The sequence below is a fragment of the Cryptotermes secundus genome, unplaced genomic scaffold (assembly GCF_002891405.2).
Source record: "Cryptotermes secundus unplaced genomic scaffold, Csec_1.0 scaffold304, whole genome shotgun sequence".
In the NCBI taxonomy this organism is placed as follows: Eukaryota; Metazoa; Arthropoda; class Insecta; order Blattodea; family Kalotermitidae; genus Cryptotermes; species Cryptotermes secundus.
In genome coordinates, this window is record NW_019721521.1 from 2,535,337 (window position 1) to 2,557,830 (window position 22,494).

Genomic DNA, 22,494 nt, shown 5'->3' on the forward strand with positions numbered 1-22,494 from the left:
ATCACAATGACTTCTTCGGGTCTGAGATGATTCACATACTTATTAAAATTAACAGCCACGGTTTGCTATACGTTTTGCCGATAGATACAAAGAGTTGCAATTTGGAATTCCACTCAGGGCAAGAATCTACACGTGAGATTTTCATCCCCATAATTTCTCAAACTGGGGGAAGGAATTGCCATGGTTTCGTCCTTCATAAAAGATAAAGACTTAAGAAATGATTGCCAGAGGTAATCGAACTCTTGAAGTTCTGGAAAGAAAGCTCATACAAAAACTGAATGTGTTAAAGAAGTCTTAACGAAGACACCTGAATCTTAGTTTTAAACGAAATAGTCTCTTTACCCGACCGTGTTACATCTACGTTTTTAAGACATTATTCTGGGAGTTCTGGAGGGGCCAAGGAAAATTATGAACAAAGTAGATGATTAGCTTCGGGATTCGAACCGTTTTTCCTCAGTACATGTACTCACATTACGGCGACCTCTACTGATTTTATTTGCCTTGTTTACTGAGGGGATCGCATTGGTGTGATACGTATCAAAGGAAAATACGGAATCATGTTCTTCTCTATGAACTTTCTTGTGTGCTCTAATTTTGCTTCTTCCAGTCTGAGATGCAAATGTCACTAAGACACCCCCACCCCCACGTATTCCGCTATAGTTGAATTTGAATGTTCCAGACATTTCAACACAACTGAACTTATACTGTGTACACGAAAGAATTGTTTCTCTTATCCAGACCCTTTGTACAGTAATTAAGTCCTACATTTGTTCTATGAACAATTGTAATGGAACTAATCAATCTTTTATGAAACCTGATGAGACTTGTCTTTTGTTTTAGTATATTCATATTTACGTTGGCTGACCTCGCCTCATATTCGTCTGAAATTTTAATAAGGTATATTTTCTGCATCAGTATTTGTACGTTTTACTTAATTTGTCCCCAGCGGAAATTTAATTTGACTGTCGGTGTTGCTGAAAGAAAAGCACCTTTAATAAGAATGCCTTTTCATATCATTCGAAAAAACGTAAATGTTACAAGGAAGGAAAGGAATACGCAGTACAGTATAGAAAAAACGACAAGCAGAAATTGTCATGTTACAATTTTGTTCGAAGGAGATGTTTGCCGCTGAAACCATTCCGCTAACAATGGCTTGGCGCATGATGTTATTAATGATGACAAGCAAGCAATGCCGCTTCTGGTACATACGGTCCTTTGGTCTCTGAAGATGATTCTCTCGAACCAGCCAGCCTGGTGTGTAGTTGGTGGTGGTGGTTTTCTTTGATGTAGAGTTGATGGTAAGAGAGGTCGAGAGTTTGCAGGAGAGAGACGGAGGTTAAGGAAGAAAGAGATAGCAGATAAAAACGGAGGTTGAGGGACGAAGAGTAGCAATGCAGATAGAGAGATCAAAAGCTCTGATTTCATGTCCGTAAAAATAAAAAAGAAGAGAAAATCTCTTTTGATCCTGTTCTTACAGTTAGTATGAAGGTTCCATGTCAACAGTCTGCCATGAGAAACCTAGGCGGTACCGTTTGATGTCTGTCTCTCCGCTCCCTGTAACTTTTTCTCTCTTGCTGCGCCGCTCAAGCTGACTCTTTGTGTGAAGGAGACACATAAAGTCTCCCTTGCAGGCGGCGGCAACAACTTAAGGTTGTTAAATATGTGGAAATCGCTTAGATGCTGTGTATTCAATATTTCTTTTGCTCACCACACTTCCTCCATTTTTAAGAGTGAAAGGGAAAGTGCAGTCAAGTTACGCCCTTTCCTTTCTTCTATCAGACCTGCTATAGGCGCAGTCTTTCATCTAAATGTTGCGTTTTTACAATTACAATTTTACATTTTATGCCGAATAACGTACTGAAACTTTAATTTCACATATTGCTTACTCATACACGTGTACTCGTACATGTCCTTTGTCTTGACACAGCTGAAATATACACGTATATACATTTTAATGAGCTTTACGTAACCTAGGAAATGGGTAGTGTTCGTTGAAATTAATGGTAAACTAATATTAACTACTACAGGAGTCCTATTTTTATAGGCTCATTCCAGAGCGAACCATTCCTTACTAGGAAAAAAGACTTACTACATGACTTTCCTTCATGCAGCGCTTGACCGTTAGTTACTAAGATAGCCCAAACATAATAAGGTATGTTGTTCCAGTGTTTAACTAATTAAGCACTACGCCATGAAGACGTATGGGGGAGTGAATGTATAGACCCACGCTTTCTTGACCTCGGCACTAGTTGGAGCTGAATGTCAGCTTCAAGTCGCGGTCGCTTTACCCCCGGGGAAAGGGCCTGCGGTACCTTTTGGATAAGGGGCTGGGTGCTCCTCAGAGTCGCTCTGGAAAACATTGAGAATTGAAAATTCTTGCCCCCACCGGGACTCGAACTCCGACCCCTTGACCGTGAAGCCCGTAGCCAGTTGCTATACCAACTGCGCTATCCCAGCATTCCGTATTTTCATGGCTTTGATTCTGTGTTACGAAACTTTGTTTTACACTGTAAACGATGTATTGTCATGCCATTCACTCGGATTTCACTCGGATGAATCTAGTTTGAATTCCCGCACATCTTTTCTTGCTGGCTGTAATAATGTTTAATTTATCTTAAATGTTCACTTAAGAACGTACTTAGAAGCACGCATGTTTCTATACTTATTTCATAAATGAAAACATTACACAAAATAAATACAAGTCTCACCTTGTTCGTGCGACGGCAAAAAAAGATAAAGCTATCCCTGTAACAGGCCATGAAGGCCCATAGGGTTGTGAGACGTCGAGGCTCCCACATTTTCTAGACAATCGGCTCACAGATGGCGGTTGTCAACCCTACGCGCCGGCCGCCCTTTATCCCCCAGGAAGATTCCTGTTACTCATTTCTGTTAGAGGCTGAGTTGATCCCAGGGCCATAATGCGGCTGAAAGGATTAGACAAATTTAAAAAGTACAACGACCTCATCGGGACTCGATTCCACGACCTTCCGGCTTGTAGAATAGTGCCTTAACCAACTACGGTACCGCGTACCTCGGTATTATTACATTTTAGAAGTTAACGTAAATTTTTATGACAGCCCAATGAAGTGGAGTAGTTCCTATGTTTTATTGCAAATGAAGTGAAATAGAGCTCAACAGTGGATGTCGTGAATAAGTTGCAGGATGTGAAGGGCTTCTGTCTCGAACTAATTGCTGTAAATTTGTCACATTTCATATGCACGCACACAAACTGCTACTACTACCACTACCACTACTACGACTACTACTACTAATAACACTACTACTGCTACTGCTACTACTACAAAGCTATCCTACAGAATATGAATACTGAAACACGTAGTTTATGTATGTATTACAGCTCGAAGCGTAAAAGGTTGAAACAAAATTGGGAGGCAATTGTTTATTCTAAAGGAAACACGCCATGACTTTCCTATGTGTTCCATTTGACAGCCGTTTTATAATTTTATGGAGTGCATGCAGTCACTATGTGTGAGACACGATTTCTTTTCATCCTCTCGCCCCAGCCCCCTGATATATGATCGACATTTACGATGATAGAGACATCGGTTCTTTGACGATTTGACGCCGCTAGTCATTCTCTTTGAACGTCAGAGCGGTCTCTTTTGTGCTAGTTTGTCCTGCGGGATGGTCACGTTTCCAGACCGACTTTCCTTGACGATTGTTTCCTATCCGCTAAATAGCCAAGAAAATCCTAATCTTTTATGGAAAAAGTATAATTTATAGCATGCGAAGACAATTGTAGGGAGAGCGTGAATGGATAGGAGTGAGTTAAATGTTCTCGCAGAGCCTGATGTGTCTGCATCTCGCCGGTGTTCGCAGTTCAAATCCTGAACTAAACTTTCTTCAAACTCGTGTATTACTTTAAAATGAAATTGTTTCATTTTAACATTCGTATGAAGTACAACGATGGAAGTAGGATTCGTGTTAAACCGTCAGCTTCACATTCGCGTGTGTCATAAACGAGTAAACGAGGCTTGGTGGAAATTTTTGTCTTCTCCATATCGTCCAGACTGGCTCTAGGTCCCACCCACCCCCCTATTCAATGGATACCTGGGACTGTTTTCCCAGGAGTAAGGGGGTTGGGGCGTGAAGCTAACCGCTCATCTCCGTCTATTGCTGCGTTCAAGAATGATAGGGCTATGCATCCACCCCAATATGTCTTCATGGCATAATGTTTAAATAACTAATTCCAGGGACAGCTTCACCTTCTTTATAGTAACTTGCATGACATTAACATGGAGTCAGGCCTGATCCGTAACGGACCTACTCAAGACAATAACTCCAGTCTGGGCACATTGTAAGCTCAGGAACCATTCTTTGATTAGCACAATTCTTTGCTTTGGATTGTGTAAAGTCTGATTTCTGACATCAGAATATTACGATTTAGAAGTGTGATTATAGACGGGGTATGGATTGATGAATTTGAACCATTAACACTTATACACACCCCTAGGAACTACAAGAAATTACAGCGCTATCGTTGATCGCCACGCCTTACAAACCACTAACCACTAAGTCTTTTCCCAGCCTGGAGTGCCTCCAGCATCTGTTCTCTAGCAACGGCTTCTAACAGTGGAGATTCTTCAGCTTCCCGTGCCCACGTCTTTACTGTCTGGTGAATATTCCGTAATTGAACTACTCAGCCGGCCTGAGGTCCTTACTATACAGCCTCGGGGCGCACCCAACAGAAAACACCGACTCCAACAGTTTTTCTATTGTTGTTACGGCGGTTGCCTAGTTATATCTCGGATATCGTTGACGTGTTTATCAGCCAGTACCAAGCAATGGATGTCTCTTCTCGCGATCGTTGCATAGCAACGGTACTACGCGCTACAATATCATACAATATCCCTAAATCAGAAATGATGAGTTTGAAAGTTTCAGTTGTCAGCAGACATTTCAAATGGATCTGATACTTGCGATGAGTCTGTTTCATTGTTTTCTGATATTCGTATTCAGTACAGAATTTTTCTTTCTTCGTTGAACTCTTATATAATTAGATTAGTGGGTGAAGAGAAGCTGCTCAAACATTCAGCCAGTTACCTATATTCGTGATTCAATCAACTGTCGCTTCTAATACGAGGTACTCTCACTAATTAATATCCGTGGTTGTGTCAGGTTATAAAGGTTCGGGGTTTATAAGGGCTCACTATGCGACAAGCAGATAACTTGTAAAATATGTCCCCACGTACTCTGAAATAAAGGTTTATAATTCTATGGGTTTCTTCCTTAAAGCTTCTTATTACTCGTTCCAGTCTTTATTCATATCTTAAGCAGAACAAACGTATCTAACTACTGTAACATAGTCCTCCTACTGCATGTATATTGTACTTCTTCCCTTTTTAGACTCTCTGTCTTTCTATCCCCTTATATTCGCTGCTTACTGAAAGTCAAAGGGAATAATTTATGCTGAGAAAACGAAACGTCGAATTATCGTAATTGCTAGCTTTAGTTTTTTCCATCTTCTGTGCGCATTACTTGACCAGGTCGGCCATCATTCATGCAGCAGGAGCACACACTGATATTCTGTGTTGGCTATATCATGCATGTTCAAGGCAACGCGTTAAAATTAAAGGCGAATCCCCCCGTCCCTCCCCACCAGTCCGCACGGAACAGGCATGGTAGTCAAAAGTTAACAGAATTAAAGTATAATAATCATGTATAGTTGGTGCATGTATTTCTTTCCCTCTGTACACAGAATTTATATCAACGTTTGGCTTGTCTCTGATGTACATTGGACCTGAGCAAAGGCAAACACAAGTAGACACAACAGTGAATAAATAAACGGTCAATTGAATAAGAACGTTTATTTGAATGATAGAACAAAGGGACTTTTATATATAGTGAACAGGCAGACAACAATAATACTTTGCTGTGATTTAGTCATAACTTCCATAATGGCGAGTCACAAAAATTCGTTTTCTTTACTTGGTTTATTTCTGGGTTCTCAAAATCGAACAATTTTTCTTATTCTCCTCAGCTGCCATTGGTAAAGTTTGTTCTTTTTATTTTCCACGTTGTACATTCGACTACGTTTTTGTTGTCTTTAAACATTCTGGAAATTGGTAAATACACCAGAAAAGAAAATCGTTTAGAAATTATCTTTGTAGTTGTCTTTTTTTCTTTCCTCTTGCTCCAACTTTGGAGGATAGCGCTGATTTCTCAGTTTATGATCATTTTTACAGACGGTAGAACTCCTTGGGTGCGTGATCAGCTCGTCGCAAGGCCTCTACCTAAACACAGGACAACACAAACACAGAATAAAAGCATACGCGCACCAAACATCTATGCCTGCTGGGGCTCGACACCAAGACAGACAGACTGACTGACCGTCAGTGGTAACGTGACTCTGACTCTGACTCTGACTCTGACATCTATGCCTTGTGTGGGATTCGAGCGAACGAAGACAGTACATGCCTTAGACCGCTCGGCTACCGTGACCGGCTTCCGGGCGAGCGAAGACAGTACATGTCTTAGACCGTGACCGGCCTTTGTGGATGTACAGAGATACGTATAATACGGCATGCAGACGACGAGAACTAGAAGCTAGTAACATTTATATTGTGACATGTTGACCCCTACCTCCCCCCCCCCCCCCCNGTCAGTCAGCGAGTCCAGCAGCTACCAGTCAGTTGTATTGTGGCATTTGGAGTGTACTAATTGTGATACTGCAGATAGCAGTAATCGTCAGATTGTAATTTGGGTGATTGTAAGTGCGAATGTGAAATAAAATTCGCTATACAAAATACGGCATGAAGTTATTTGTCGCGATATACCCCGCGATACGCGACAATATAATTAGACAATTTCTTACAAATATTTCGCAAAAAAAAACTTTTCCCATCGCGTTGGTATTGCCCGTGCCTGTGCACCTCGGCATAAAAATGTAAGCCTATAGGAGAGAATGCATAAAACTTAAGTCTGATAATAAAATATAACTTGCAACATTTTGAGTCACCAGGTTCAGCGTTTAGAAAAATGATCAGAGAGGTATGAGGTTAGGATTGTTTATTCTTATACAGACCTAGGAGATTACAAGCAGTGTGGACACGGTTGTGCCTGACAGACTTTATTTCGCTTTCGCTTGATGTAACACTTTAACGGCCGTGGGGATTCGTTGCACTGACCACGCGACACCCTCTATCCGCTAAATTTGGCACTAACTTCGACGACAAGTGGTGGTCGCTCGGTCGGTATAGTTCGCATGCGGACTAAAGCCACGGAGTTTAGTTTTTTCATCATCAGTAATCTGTCAGACGACAGGTCCACAGTCTCTTCCAAAACAATTCCTCCACTTAATGCGATCTAGAGCTTTCTCCTTCAAATGACAGTATCCTCTTCTGTCCCCAAGGTCATACAGCATCTTCTTACGTCTTCTTCCTCGTCTTCTTGTCACTTCTATCCGCCCCTCTATCTTTCCTTCAATAACTTCTTTTAGAAGGCAATTTCTATGTAAAACATGACCAGTTTTTTATGTAACACTTTAACATATTTGTGGTTCCTTGTAGCTGAGTCCGACGGTAGTTGGTATAAAGTATTGTTCGCTTCGGAAAGTCGCACAAATTTAATGTCTTAACATTTTAACATGATGAAAAATGATTGTTACTCCTGTTTTGTAAATATAGTTTATATTTAACAGGTATGTAACAGAGCTGAATATTTCAAGAAGTCTACAAAACAATGGTGTATAATTCACTATGCACTTGAAGTGACCAAATCACGCAGGAAGGAGATAAAAGCATACGCTGTTTTTCGCTTTGGTTTTCTTTCCTTTGGCATGACAGTTGTTATGGATTATTATTTGCTGCTCGGGAGGAATTTAGTTGAAATTTTGGACTGGATTACAGGCACTGCTGTGGGACTTCGTGGTTTTCGTCGTTCTCTCTATACGACTAACATGATATTCACAATAAGAGACAACAGCTTTCCTTCCTATCCTGTATAATGCCTGTACGTAACATTCAGATCTATCTCACTCAGTTCTGCATAATCTCAGCTGATAATAAACACCCGATTTCTAGCAGGCCTATAAAGAGTTTTTTCTTCTTCTTCTTCTTCTTCTTGATTTCTTGTAAATCTAGTTCCATATAATCCCGTAGAAATCTGTACCAGGAAAAATATCATTTGTGTGTTTAAAAATATAAACTTGGAATATATGGGCAATTTGATCATAGGTTCACATGGTCAATTGAATGAAGAAAGATATGTCTATTAGGGTCTATGCACTGGAAACCGGAGTCGTAAAGGCACAATATTTGTTCGTCACCTAATGAAAATTCTAGGAAGTATAACTTTGCATCAAGCAAGCATTACGATCCAATTACAAATGTGCATAGTGAAATATGCCATGCTGTAATTACATTTTGGTCAAAGTGGGTGGCTCTCAGGTGATCCCTGAAGATGAAACATGTCTCGCAATTAATTACATTTATATCAAATAAAGTGTATGTGTTCTGAATTGACACCCTATCGCTTGTTCATATCCTGCCCTCTTCTGTTTGTTTGTTATATCTCTCATAATTAAATTTCATGAAATGTCATGCTTCCCGCTTCTATCGCAAGCGTTCACTAAGATTCTTAACCGTTTTATGTTTAGCTTCTGTTCATATTCATCGAAATCAGATTACAATGATGTGAAAATTAAAATCATAATCAATGTAAAAGATAAGTTGTCGCTGTGCTTAACTAAGTATGCACTATGCAATGAAGATGCAGGGGGGAGTTGATGTATAGATCCGCGTATTCTTGACCTCTGCATTAGTTGGAGGAGAGTGGTCAGCTTCAAACCCCGGAGAAAGAATCCCCTGTACACACTGGATAGGAGGCTGCGTGGGGCCCGGAGCCAGTTTGGACGATGTGAAGAGAAGTCTTGCCCTTACTGGGACTCGAACCGCAACACCCTGGCCGTCCAACCCCCTAGTCAGTCGCTATGCCGACTGCGCTATCCCGGCTCAGTCATAATCAGAGTAGAATCCACAAATGATACCAACACATAACGCTGTCACAATTGTACTAGCAGAACATATGAACTTATTTGTGTCAAGGAACCGGGCAGTTTGACGTGCTGCTGTTCTCGAGCTCTGCAATGATTCGTGGCGCTACCGAAGTTAATGAACAAGAAAAGAGAGTTGCTAGTACTATAGCAACTTTTGAACCGTTGTTAATATAATGAGTTCTTAGACTTTTACCGGACAGACGGTTTACAAAGAGCATATTTCATGCATTTTCTCGGAACTACTTTGAGACATATTCCTACTTGTTTGTAGTATAATCTCTGTTCTCTTTAACATAGTGGCATATATTATCACGGACTGTTTGAATGAAAAGAGGTGTGTTCTGTCAGAGGAGTATCATCTGTAGCCAGGCTGAACGTGAACAAATGTCACACATTGCCACATATAGGAAGACAGGGAAACTGATAAGCCATCCACTGTCTGTTCATAAAAACTAAAATATCTAGCTTGTCTATTTTATCACTTTAGTGCTTTTCAAAATTATTGAAATCTGATAAATAGAATTCGTTTTCTCTTATCTTCCTTGCTGAAAATTCTTAAGGAAAGAAATTAGTGCGTGTGTGTTTCTCTACTGTACAGCTACTCAAAAAATTTTATCGGAATGCCGGATGGCGTTATACTGAAACATTTTTAGCCTGTATTCCTTATTTTACAAAGAAAGGCAGCTTATCGGAGGAATGCCACCATGTCCACTCTGCGCTGTATAGTTTTGATAATGAAAGTAACCTGCCATACGAAAGAAAACTTACTATTTCGGTGCTTTGTGTTCTATTATCCGTTCACAGACGTTTGAGTTGTCCTATCATAGTTTAGAAGTGGAGGGATTTTTTTTATTATGTTTAGTATAAAGGCCTTGCGCCTTCGTACATTTTAATTAATTTAGTTGTAAAATCAATGTGAATACCATTCAAATTTCTGTAGTAGAACCGATTGAGATGTTACTTGACCTAATAACCAGAAATTTTGTATAGCCATATGTATTTGAAACATTGTTAAACTTTAACAGAGCTATTATACATAGGATGGAGAACTGTCCGTTGAAATCAACGGTAAAGTGGAAATATTAATACAGGAATCCTGTTTGTTATGTGAGCCGATATAGCGCAGTCGGTATAGCTACTGCCTGCGGGCTGGAGGACCGAGGGGTCGGAGTTTGAGTCCCAGTAGGGTAAAGAATTTTCTATTCCCCATATCGTCCAGACCGGCTCTGGGGCCCATCCAGCCTCCTATTCAGTGGGTACCGAGGGCTCTTTTGCCGGGGGTAAAGTGTCATGGGCGCGAAGCTGCCCATTCACTTCCAGCTAGTCAAGGAAATGTGGGTCTATACATCCACTCCCCCTATACGTCTTCATGGCGTAGTGTTTAATAAGTTAAGCGCAGGGACAACTTTACCTTACCTTTTTATCCTATATGTTAGAGGCTATCTAATTCCAGAAAAGCCATTGCTTTTCAGAAGAGATACAAATATGACTTAGAATGGAATTATTTAGAAGAAATAATAAAGTTCAGAGGTTTATTAAAATAAGGGGATATGTGATTGATGCATGTTTAGGCAACAACTTTTATGCATGACGTCACTAATTAATGAAATGTCAGGAAAGATTATACCTTTAATTGACTCTCTACATTTCGTTAGTAAAACAAACTTATTCTCACGAAATAAATATGTCGACCGTATCAATGAATAAGGTCTTAATTCTTGATGGAAAAATTGAAATAATTTCAGATCACATTCTGCGGAGATGTATTCCGAGTGGAGTTTCAAGTCGTGTCCAATATATTCGTATTTATTTCCTAGTATGGTCTACTGTCTAGGTGACTAATGGTATTACATTTTTTTCCTTGGCACTACAGCCCCAGTGGGCCTAGGCCTACCTCCATGAACTTCTCCGTTCACTTCGGTTTTTCTAGATCTTACACATACGGTAGGACTCCTTGGGCGGGTGATCAGCTCGTCGCAAAGCCTCTACCTGTACACAAACACAGAAAAATGCACACAAACATCCATGCCCTGAGTGGGATTCGAACCCATGATCTCGGCTTCCGAGCGAGCGAAGACAGTGCATGCCTTAGACCGCTCGGCTACCGTGACCGGCAATAGTATTACATATACGCCACAAAAAATAGTGCTATTTTATTGCCGAATATCCCTGAAATTAACAGGAGTCATTTACGGTTAGAGGTTAGTCGGTATATCCTCTGTCATCCATGGAGATGTGAAGTCAAGCAGACGTGTACGCACATTACTGTCGTATTGCCTACATAGCCTTAGCAAGTCTCCACTTGGATTAGGCTGTTGGTTTTAGTTTAGAATTTTCTACATGATTTTATTGGACGTATCTGCTTGAACATCGTTTACGTGGATGTTTTGAAAAAGATAGGAACCTTCCAAATATTAAATTAAGTCACGTTCTATAGTAAGGTAAGGTAAAGCTATTCATGTAACAGGCCATGGAGGCCCATAGGCTTGTGAAACGTCGAGGCTCCCACACTTTCTAGACTGTCGGCTCACAGATGACGATGAGGTTGTCAGCCTTATGCGCCGACCGCCCTTTAACTCCAGGAAGATTCCTGGTACTCATTTCCGTTAGAGGCTGAGTCGACCCCAGGGTCATAATGCGGCTGGAAGGATTAGGTCAATTGAAAAGTCCAATAACCTCATTGGAAATTGAACCCGTGACCTTGCGGCTTGTAGCACAGTGCCTCAAGCAACTACGTTACGGCCTGCCCCAAGTCACATTATATGAGAAATACTAACTCCAGGTCACGTATCCGCATCAGTTATTGTCAGTACTCAGAACTGAAATAAAACCACTACACAACTTACACTAATGCAACGTGTTAACACCTGAAATTTCGTTGGTATGTTAACCTGAAATTGTGTAATTTCAGCACTTTGATCTCACCGTTACATTTCAATTTTATATATAGAGGGATAACATCTACTAACCTCTGTCTACAGATGAAAGCTTATGGAGGATGGTAGACTAAGTTCTGCAGAATACTTCATATTAGTTCTAGTGGTTTAAAGTGGCTTCCATGTGAGATCATATCGTTCACCCAGCAGACATAGTTAAGAATTTTCTCCACCCCTTAACCATGATTTTTGGGTAGCAAATATTGGAGGCCGGCTGCGTGACTTTAAGTTTTGTAAATAGCATGGAAACGAGATGAATATTAATGACACAGTGACAAGTGAATGGCGTGCCGAGAACAATATGCAGCTATGACGTTCGTTAAACTTTCTGGCTGGCACGTCTAACATGACAGTGCCCCGTATGTGTATGCATATGTTAACTCTGCCCGCTGTAGTCCGTCTGTGCTGTATAGTCTGTGAGATGACTGCACAGCCTTCCGATTTATAAGAGATGTTGAGGCAACTGAATTGCCTTAGCCCAGTACTAACAGTTCTTCATCTAAATCCGACGTGCATAGCACTGCATATTAGTGTATTTGTGTCCTGTATTATGGATTTGTTGACTGGTCTCCTTGTTGATGTTGTTGTTGATGATGATAGTGTCAATAACAACAAAAATAAATCACGTATGATTTGAGGTCTGCTTGTACCGGTTCTCACGGTCTCTTCGCTTGTGGATTTTCTTATTTTTCTTTCTACCATGAAGATGGAGGCGATACGTTCCTCCGAAACGTCGGTTAACACCACATATACAAGGTGCCACATCCCAGAAGACTGCTTTCTTCAAAAATAAATCAATTCCACCCAATTCAGTTCTTTATTTATTTATGTGCTGATCTCAACAGTGAATGACCAGTTTCAGAGCAAACGCGATTCAGACAACAGCAACAGCGAGACAACACAGAAGAATAAAAAAGAGAAAAATGATCAGTGATTTATTATTTACACTTAAACACGAATAATAAGGTAAAATTGTCCTTGTGCTTAATTAATTAAGCACCACATCATGAATACATATAGGAAAGTGGAGGTATGGCTCCATCAGTCTTGACCTTAGGACTAGATGGAGATGAATGGTCAGATTCACACCCCGGCCGCTTTACTCCCGGGGAAATGTCTCCCGGTATCCATTGTGTAGGTCAGTGTTCCGCAACCTGTTTCTACTCGCGGCACACCATGAAGTATCCATGTTATTCCCCTCAAAAACGCATATCAGACAATTGATATAAATACGTAACGTGATCAACTTATTATTATAATATTATTATATTGTTATATTATTAGCATTAAACAGAAATCGACTCGTGCGTTTATTAACAATTAATGAACTTTAATTCACTGCAGAGTGTATAAAATACACTTCTATTACTTTTAAAGTAAATACAGTAATTCTACTGATAACTTCAGTGTGATACTTGCGCCTGCGTAGCTGCACACAGGCGACTGAACCGTGGTGGAATAGTTGACAACGCAAGTCTCATTTCTTCATCGATGGATCTGAGCCGCTCCCTCTTTGATGTCTTAATTTCAGTTCACACAAATATGTGGTTGAAAATGGAAATAACACATTAACTGCCATCTCGGAGATAACCAGGTATTCACTCCTTATTACAAAAAAAACGTATCCAAAGGCACTTTGAGAAGTTTTAGTTTCAATGTTCTGTCTGCTTTTAAATCTGCGAATTACTCTTGTATATTAATAGGAAGATGTTCTGAATTCGCAACGAATGGATCACGAACCCAGTCGAAATCTTGTACCCTTTCCCCAAAATACTTATTGAAATTCTGCTGCAGCATTTCTAAATGTTCTTTAATTGTGTCCATCACCACTTTATTGCCGTCAGCAAGTGGCCATACAGTCAGGGACATCTCAAAAGACCCATCTGTAATTCTCTAACTGGCAACCAAAATCTGCGAACTACTTCAGAGCACAGCTGTGATAGAACTGAAACAATTGTAAAACGCGGGAACCTCTACGCTTCAAACGGAAGAAGTGACACTATACCGACTTATTTTTGAAATATTTATAATTTTAAATGAAGTCCAACAATCGGTGGGTGCATCGTTACAGGAAGAAAGTCATAAAGTTGAAGAAGCTCTAACTTCTAACAAACAGGGGCAAATACCAAAACAGCGCTATAAAAGACAGGGAAACCCTTGCTAATCCCTGCAGTTTTAGGAAAGAGCACGTACACAGAACACGTGGCAAGTATATCAAAGAAGCCGCGTAGATACGAGAAAAATAAAAATAAATCAATAATGAAAACTATGATGTACAACAACTGTGAGTAAATAATTTACTTATAATTTCTTAGAATACAACATTCCTGTACATAAAAAATCACGGCATGTAATAAAGAATAAACAAGCATTACCTTATTTAATCAGTGCAGTGGCTGAGAATAAAATACAAGCATATGAGACACGGTAACTGGGATAAAACAAAACGAATAAAATTCGACAATTAATTTCTTACAATAAGAAAAGTTCGCGTCACACCTTTCACCTCGTGACGGCACACCGGTTGCGGAACACTGGTGTAGGAGACGTATTGGGCCCTAGAGCCGGTCTGGACATTGTGGAGTAGAGAAAAATCACTTGCCCCTGCCGTAAATCGAACCCCGGAAATCCAGCACGTAGCTCACCGCTATATTGGCTTAAATGTCCCGGCTTCATAATACTAATAATAATAACTATCTGTTGGCCAAATTGAACAGCGTAACGGCTATTCATCCAAGTCGAGGATGGAATGAAATTCAATTCAAACTGCCTGCCGGGGTTTTCCGATCTTGTCTAAATCTCGCAAAAATACAGATGACTACACCCAAGCAATTAGGACCTTTAGAAAGATAAATTTCAGGGCCTGGAAGTGGAACTAGAAGGTTCCGCTGAAACAGCCCTTCTCTGACAAATTACGCTGCTTCCTTTCGGATACAGATACATGTAGATATCGATGTTATCTCAATTTACACATTCGATTTTGCTGTCATGTAAATTATTATTAGTACAGATTTATAATTTAATTTCATATCTGAATTTCTGCTTGCTTACTTATTACTTATTGATACTTCAACAGATTTATAGTAGAAGTGCATTAAATTATCGCATACTTCTAAAATTTGATTAAATTTGTTTTCTTACAATATTATATTTGAGCATCCTGTTACACTCGCACAATATATGTAAGATAAACACCGTCTTAAGTGTAACAATTTAATTTAGTTCTTTCTTCTTTCCCCTCACTCCACACTACATGTTTCGGCCCTAAATGGCCATCATCAGGTGTGTATTCTTACGTAGCTGTTACACTGCTTTTTAAAATTGTAATTGTAATTTGTAATTTGTAATTGTATAAAATGTTTGTTAACCTACACACGTTAATTTTGATTTCTAATTAGCACTTTTTTAAACTTTAATTCAAGTTAAAATATCTATAAAATTTCTGTTGTTTTCCTTTTTTAAATTTTAAAATTAAAATTTTCCTCAGGGTACATGCCCTATGTCTAAGTCGCTGCAGCGACACACGCAGAGAGAGCCTACACAGAACAATACCTGAACAACGATAAACAAGAAGTAGCCGCTGCAGCACTTAGACATAGGGCATGTACCCTGAGGAAAATTTTAATTTTAAAATTTAAAAAAGGAAAACAACAGAAATTTTATAGATATTTTAACTTGAATTAAAGTTTAAAAAAGTGCTAATTAGAAATCAAAATTAACGTGTGTAGGTTAACAAACATTTTATACAATTACAAAGACTGGTGATTTTAAATTTTGACAAGCAGTGTAACAGCTACGTAAGAATACACACCTGATGATGGCCATTTAGGGCCGAAACATGTAGTGTGGAGTGAGGGGAAAGAAGAAAGAACTAAATTAAATTGTTACACTTAAGACGGTGTTTATCTTACATAATTGTTTTGTTACATTAATACTTGTGGTGTGCTAGCACTTGTAAGGGCGCGAGTCTCGTCGGGGGCAATGACTTTCTTCTTTTCCGCCACGTCCAGACCGGCTGTAGGACACATTGAGCCTCCTAAACATGTATACAGCGGCTCCTTTTAGAACAAAGATCACGAATGAGTGGAACTATACCGCCATACGTTCTTTATGAAGCATCATTTAATTATATAGAGCCGTCCTAGAATTTTGTTTAAATTTAATTCAATTTAATATGAAAATAAATAACCATCACAATATAAAAATAATAAAAACATCCATCTCTTAAACAGAATTATAGTATATTGAGCCAGTAAACTCGTTACTCAGTACTGAACTCATACTCAGCATTGCTCATTGTTACTCAAAATACCGATTATTTATATCAATTGAAGCATCTCTTATCCTGGAACAGTCTCCTATGCGAATTATTCCTAGAAGTAACATTTAGAGTGAATTCTAGGATGTTTCCATCTAGCCATTACCTGCCTCATTAAATGTAATATACTTGAAATGGGACTAATGTACGTAAGAAATTATGAAACCCTACTGGTATAGAATGTACCCATTAAAGTAGTGGGAGTGTGTCTTAATTCGAATGCCTTGTAATCATTCGATGGCAAAAGATTTATCTGTTATTGGTTTTGCAAATTAACATGCCTGCATAGATACTTATTTATTACAATGAAAATGCAGTATTTAAATTTTTTGTTTGTGGTTCTCCACTGAATGTAACTTATTCTGATAAATCCGTTTCCTTTGTGGAGAGAAAATTAACGAAGTGAATTAAAATTATCTACGTGCTCTAGAAACGAACATTTGTCTCCGGTAAACAGAGTTTTGTCATTGTTTCCTGCTTCAGCTGAAATAGGAAACCGCATATTTGTATTTTCTGGCCACAAACCTCCATCTACCACGCTCCCTTTACTGCGAAATATATTTCTGAAGTTGGCTCTGCCTTACCAGCATCTGTACGCACGTTCGTTGTTTACTTCCCACATTAATGGTATAAAAAACAAAAAACAAACTCCATGGTTTCAGTCCTCAAGCGAACTATACCTACCGAGCGACAGCCGCTTGTCTGCGAAATTAGTACCAACTTTAGCGAATAGAGGATGTCGCGTGGTCAGCGCAATGAATCCCCACGGCCGTTAATTTCGGGTTTCTAGACCGGAGGCGCTATTTCCTTGAAATAGCTCCTCAGTTATCGTCACGGGGCTGAGTGGACCCCGTTCCAGAACCACTACTTCTCAGAAAATCTGGTATAGCCAGGAATTGAAATCCGGACCTCTGGATCTGTAGCCAGGAACTCTGACCACTATACCACAGAGGCGGTCCATTAATGGTATAATGGATGCTATTATTTACAGTTATCTTAATTTAAGAGGAACATGTTAATGTTGCCTAAATATGTTGCAGTTCAGAGAATAATGTAACATTAAGCTAATAAACGGCTTTGCGAGTCTTATAATTGCAAAATTCAACTCGCGATATGTTGGATATATGTACTTAACAGGGGTAGGAGGTACAGTAGATCTATGTTCGCGTGTTATAGTAAAAGGGGTGTAATTTCGAGACAGCCATTCATAGCCATACAGGTCTTTCAGTGGAGTAACGGACAGAGTTGTACAAGTGAAGGTTAAGTTTTATAGTCTTTGTAGGTAGGTTTTAGGCCTCACTGAGTTTGCTGGATTGGTTTTCGTTCTGAAAGTACGTATAAGCGTAGCTGTGTACAACAGTATTATAGCTGAAGAGAGATAGAACACAGCCCTTACAATAAATGATAGACTTACATTGCCTTAAGGGGGTTTGCAAGTTGTTGTCGGCATTGATGATTGGTGGCTAGGAACCCTGAAGGGGCGTGGTGTTGCAGCCTGTCGGCGGAACTCTTTGATGTTTAAAATTCTCCATCCTCGTCCGACCCTTTCTTCTGAATAATATTATAGGTCTGGCAGAGTAAGATAATCGTAGGTCAGCTTGATACTATTCTCTGTCTTTCTCTTCTCTTTATAGCTTTCTCGTTTGTTTCTGTCTCTCTCTCTCTTCTCTTCCACCTCATAAACACATTGCGTGTAGTCACGTGATTCAGCCATCCATGGTTGGATATTGTACTCTTTTTAGAAAACGAAGGCTAATTTCTGATCTGGGAAGTTTTCAGGTTAATGCTGTATCAATTCTGCAGAATTTGTAATATCGTCTGTCTTCTGTCGGCAGTAGTAATGCTGGAGAACGGACACACTTCCTTCAGCAGAGTCAGGCTATTGTACCTTATCTGGATCTCGTCATGCTAACCAATATAGTGTGACATGTAGACGCATTTCTAGGAAACGAGTTGACAGACGCATTTCGGCTGAGATACTATTCTTGGAAACAAACCATCGTTGGGTGTTAAACGTTTCCTAGGATACGAAAATGAAAGATGTAGACTCTTGGAAATCAATACGTCGCTGTGGAATCGACAGGGGTTTCCGTCTAAACGAGTGATCAAAACACATTTCCTAGGATGCAGATACGTTATATAAGCGGCCATTCCGAAAAGAACCAAGTAAGCCGCCGCAGAAAGAAAAACCAAGTCAGAAACCTGTAGAAGACAGATACCAGCAGACAGACTAGTAGAATTCAGTCGCAGTAGAAGACAGAAGTCGACCGTAAAACGGTAGAAGGCAGACTAGAAGAGAAGGCTGACGTAAATCAGAAGTCAGTCTTGGACCAGATCAGAATGGAGCCAGTCAGAACTGAGCAAGTTCGGATGGAGAGTTATTGTAATTGATTGTGATTACGAGTGATTGTAAATGGTGTCAATAAATCCAATCATCCAATCCAAAATCACGTTATTATTAGTCACGGAGCCATAAATACATTGCAACAGTTTAATCGAACATATAAAATGGAAATCGACTTCCAAATTAACTGGGAATAAGTACTGGCAGAATACAGCTCTTGAGTATTTCGGCTTTTCTAACAGTGTTTTTACACTGCATGTAATCTTCGCCAAATTTAATTAGAACGATCAAGTCAAGGAGGATGAGATGGGCAGGGCATGTAGCACGAATGGGGAGAAAAAGAATGCATATAGGATATTGGTGAGGAAGCCAGAAGGAAAGAGACCATTAGGAAGACCAAGATGTAGGTGGGAGGACAATATTAAAATGAATCTTAGAGAGATAGGATGCGATGGTATGGACTGGATCAGGATGGGGACTAGTGGAGGGCTCTTGTGAACACGGTAATGAACCTTCGGGTTCCATAAAATGCTGGGAAGTTTTTGAGTAGCTGCACGATTGGCGGCTTCTCAAGAAGGGCTCAGCTCCATGAGTAAGTGAGTGAAATATATAAATATTTTACTTCTATAGTGATATTTAAATAGAAATTTGTGGTCAGAATAAAGTATTAATATCTTTATTCAATGTTGATTATAGGTCCTTATTTCTTCCACGCCATTGTTCGTAGGGCACGGAACGAGAGTACTTTGGAAAGTAACTATTAATACTGCATGAAAAATACCAACTAATTCATGGTACATCAGAATTTGAACTCAAAAGTCTCATTTAATTTTAACATAAAACCGAATGGCATTAACAGTTGTTCAGAATACGCCCAGTATGGTGTCCGGAGCGTAGGGCATCCCTTCATTCATTATAATCTGACCATTCTCTCTTTTCGTGTTTTATATCATTACCTCCATGCATGAAATATGCAGTTACTACTTATGTAGGAATATTAGGCTTTCGCGTTGAAGGGGGCGGACATTTTTAACAAGTTTCAGTGTGTTTACAATATTCAGAGCATTACATAATTTCTGCTGCCTGTTACACAAAAGAAAGACAATCTTATATACTATACATTGAATTCTAGCAGCATGGAAAACATTAAAATAACAGGTCACGTCCATTTTTCTCTTTTCATTGCTGATGAATTGTTAAAACGCAGAAGAAACATGTGAGAGTTGTCCTATATTAAAACAGCCGTTCCGCTACCCTCACTTCCCTCTTTCTCCATACTTAACGAACATCAATCATGAGCTTAACAAGTTTTTGTGTTACACAATATAATTTGAAGGCAGACACCTTATCGTCCGTAACATCAGTGGTTGCATGAAAAGCGTATATAAGAAACGAGCTTGCATGCGATTCTTTTTGCTAATCAGACTGCTACAAATATTTGTCAGGTCGTTCTTTTTTCTGCGCGTCATTTAACAGCGTTTTGAGTAAAGAGACAGATAGCTCAGTGATAACAGTTAATTGTATTAGTGCATAACGATATTTCTTCCTACAAAGAAACTTTATCTGAACTATTCTGAATCGGAAAATTACTAATATATTATTAAACTGCCATCTTAAAGGGACATCTGTGCCACTAATCTTGAACCTAGCCAGCCTCAATCATGCTAACTGTTTAGGGCCGTTTTAAACTGTTAACTTTATTATTGTTATTATTATTATTTTTATTATTATAATTATTGTGTTTTTTCTGTTATTTACTCGTGCTCAGTTTGTAATTGGCCTTTGGCCTGTTAAGTATGCCTGTAAATAAATAATAATTCAATTTAATTGAATTATGGAAATTATATTATACTAATTGAATGTTTTTAATTATTATATTCCCTTGGTCTCTATTGACAATCCGGCTTTGGGGTCCAACCAGCTGCCTGAATCCTGTGGACTCTTTTCAAGGGGTACAGTGACCCCAATCTAAAGCTGACCCCTCAGCTCGATAGCTGTCTGGATTAAGAAATCGTGGCTCTTCATTCTCCGTACGTGCCTTCATGGCAGGGATCTTAGGACAGGGAAAATTGAATTTATTGGTGTTATTGTTATTGTTGTTATTATTTTAGCCCATTTTCCTCATTTTGAAAAATTAAAAGCAGGTCTGTATGTATAGCTGTGTCTGCATGTGTTTCCTCCCCCCACCCCCACCCCAACAACGTTTGAATACCTAAACGTATCATCATGAAACTTGGTACGTATATCATGGCGCCTGAACCCATCTCAATGGCATAATTCATAAATCCTAAAGATCAATAATACCAACATTACAGCCTCTCAACTTGTTTCGGTAACAACCGTAATTACAAAGGCAACAATAATACCGTCTAATGTGACTATTTGAGTTTTATCACAAGACAGCAGGCCACGAATAAACACGGAAGTACTAAGAATCTCCTTTCGCAAGATAAACAGGCGGCACAGGACCAGCCACCTCCACGAATAACAGTAGGAGAATTGACGCGAACCTGTATGGTTCATAAATTTTAAGCTTGATTTTGAAAGTTTTTAAAACAAATTTTTTAAAAGGTTTTGACACCAAGAAGGCTGCTGTGAATGTGGAAGGTTGAACATTGCATATATTGTGCATTTTAGACATCCTATGTGTATCCATACAATTAATATCTATTGTAATAGTAGTTTCCGAAAGTATTGATACCCTCTGAGGACGATCCGTAAGGATCGAAACATGTAAAGGAGATAAATCCTTAAGTGATAAAACTCAAATAGTCACATTAGACGGTATTATTTTTGCCTTTGTAATTGTTAGTGTGACGGACCAGAATGAAACAAATAAAAAAACCCGTAATTACTTAAATGCCCTAACCGATCGTCATGAAACTTGATGTGCTTATCATGCCATCTGAGCCTATCTCAATGGCTCACTTCGTAAATGCCTCCCAGTAGTAATACCAGCATAACAGTCTTTCAAATTGCAGAGACAAATTTTGTATTGCTTGAAAGCTTGTACTAAGCTTAATACATTTTCATGTATATCACGTCACACGAAACCATCTCAGCGGTCTATATCATAAATCGCTCTAATCAGTAATACCAACATTGCAGCCTCTAAAGTTATAGAGATAATAAGCTTAATATTACTTGAAAGGCCGAACAAGTCGTCAAGAAACTTAGCGTGTACTGGTCATGCTATCAGATCCCATCTGAATGGCGTCTTTTATAAATCCCTCTCATCGGTAATACCAATACTGCAGCCTCTTAAATTGTTCAGATAGTAATCTTAGTATTCCTTGATCGCCTGAACCAATCATCATGAAAGTTAGTGTATACATTAACTGTCACTTGTTAAGTTACTAAATATGGGGTTTGGATCGGTAACTATAACAGTTTCGCGGATCTACATACTTACATTTCAATATAGCACGCACTAGACCTTTTCAGTCTGCTGTGTATTCTCCAGCCGTAACTTGGTAATGGCTCCCAATGCCGTAGATTTCTTAGGTTCTGTGTTCCATGTTTTCTGTTCTCCAGTCTTACGACTCGACCTTCATGGCAGCAACTCCTGGCCATTGATTCCTAGCCGCGTCTGTCCACGCCTGACTGTGTCAGAGTCTGTGTTACTACTGACAGTCAGTCGGTCAGTCTGTCTTGGTGTCAAGCCCCACCTGAGGTCCAATACAAAATTTTTGTTACTGTCACACAGTTGCAGGTTTATTGATGTGGGACACCCACTCTGACCAGAAGACAGGTTTGTCGTTTACAATTGCTGCTGGTCCTCGCCAGCGCAGTTATTCTCGACTCCGACTCCCGCGGGCCCGATGACCCTATTTTACTGTCTCAGATTCGAGAGTCCTCATACCTGGAGGGCGAGGTCCCT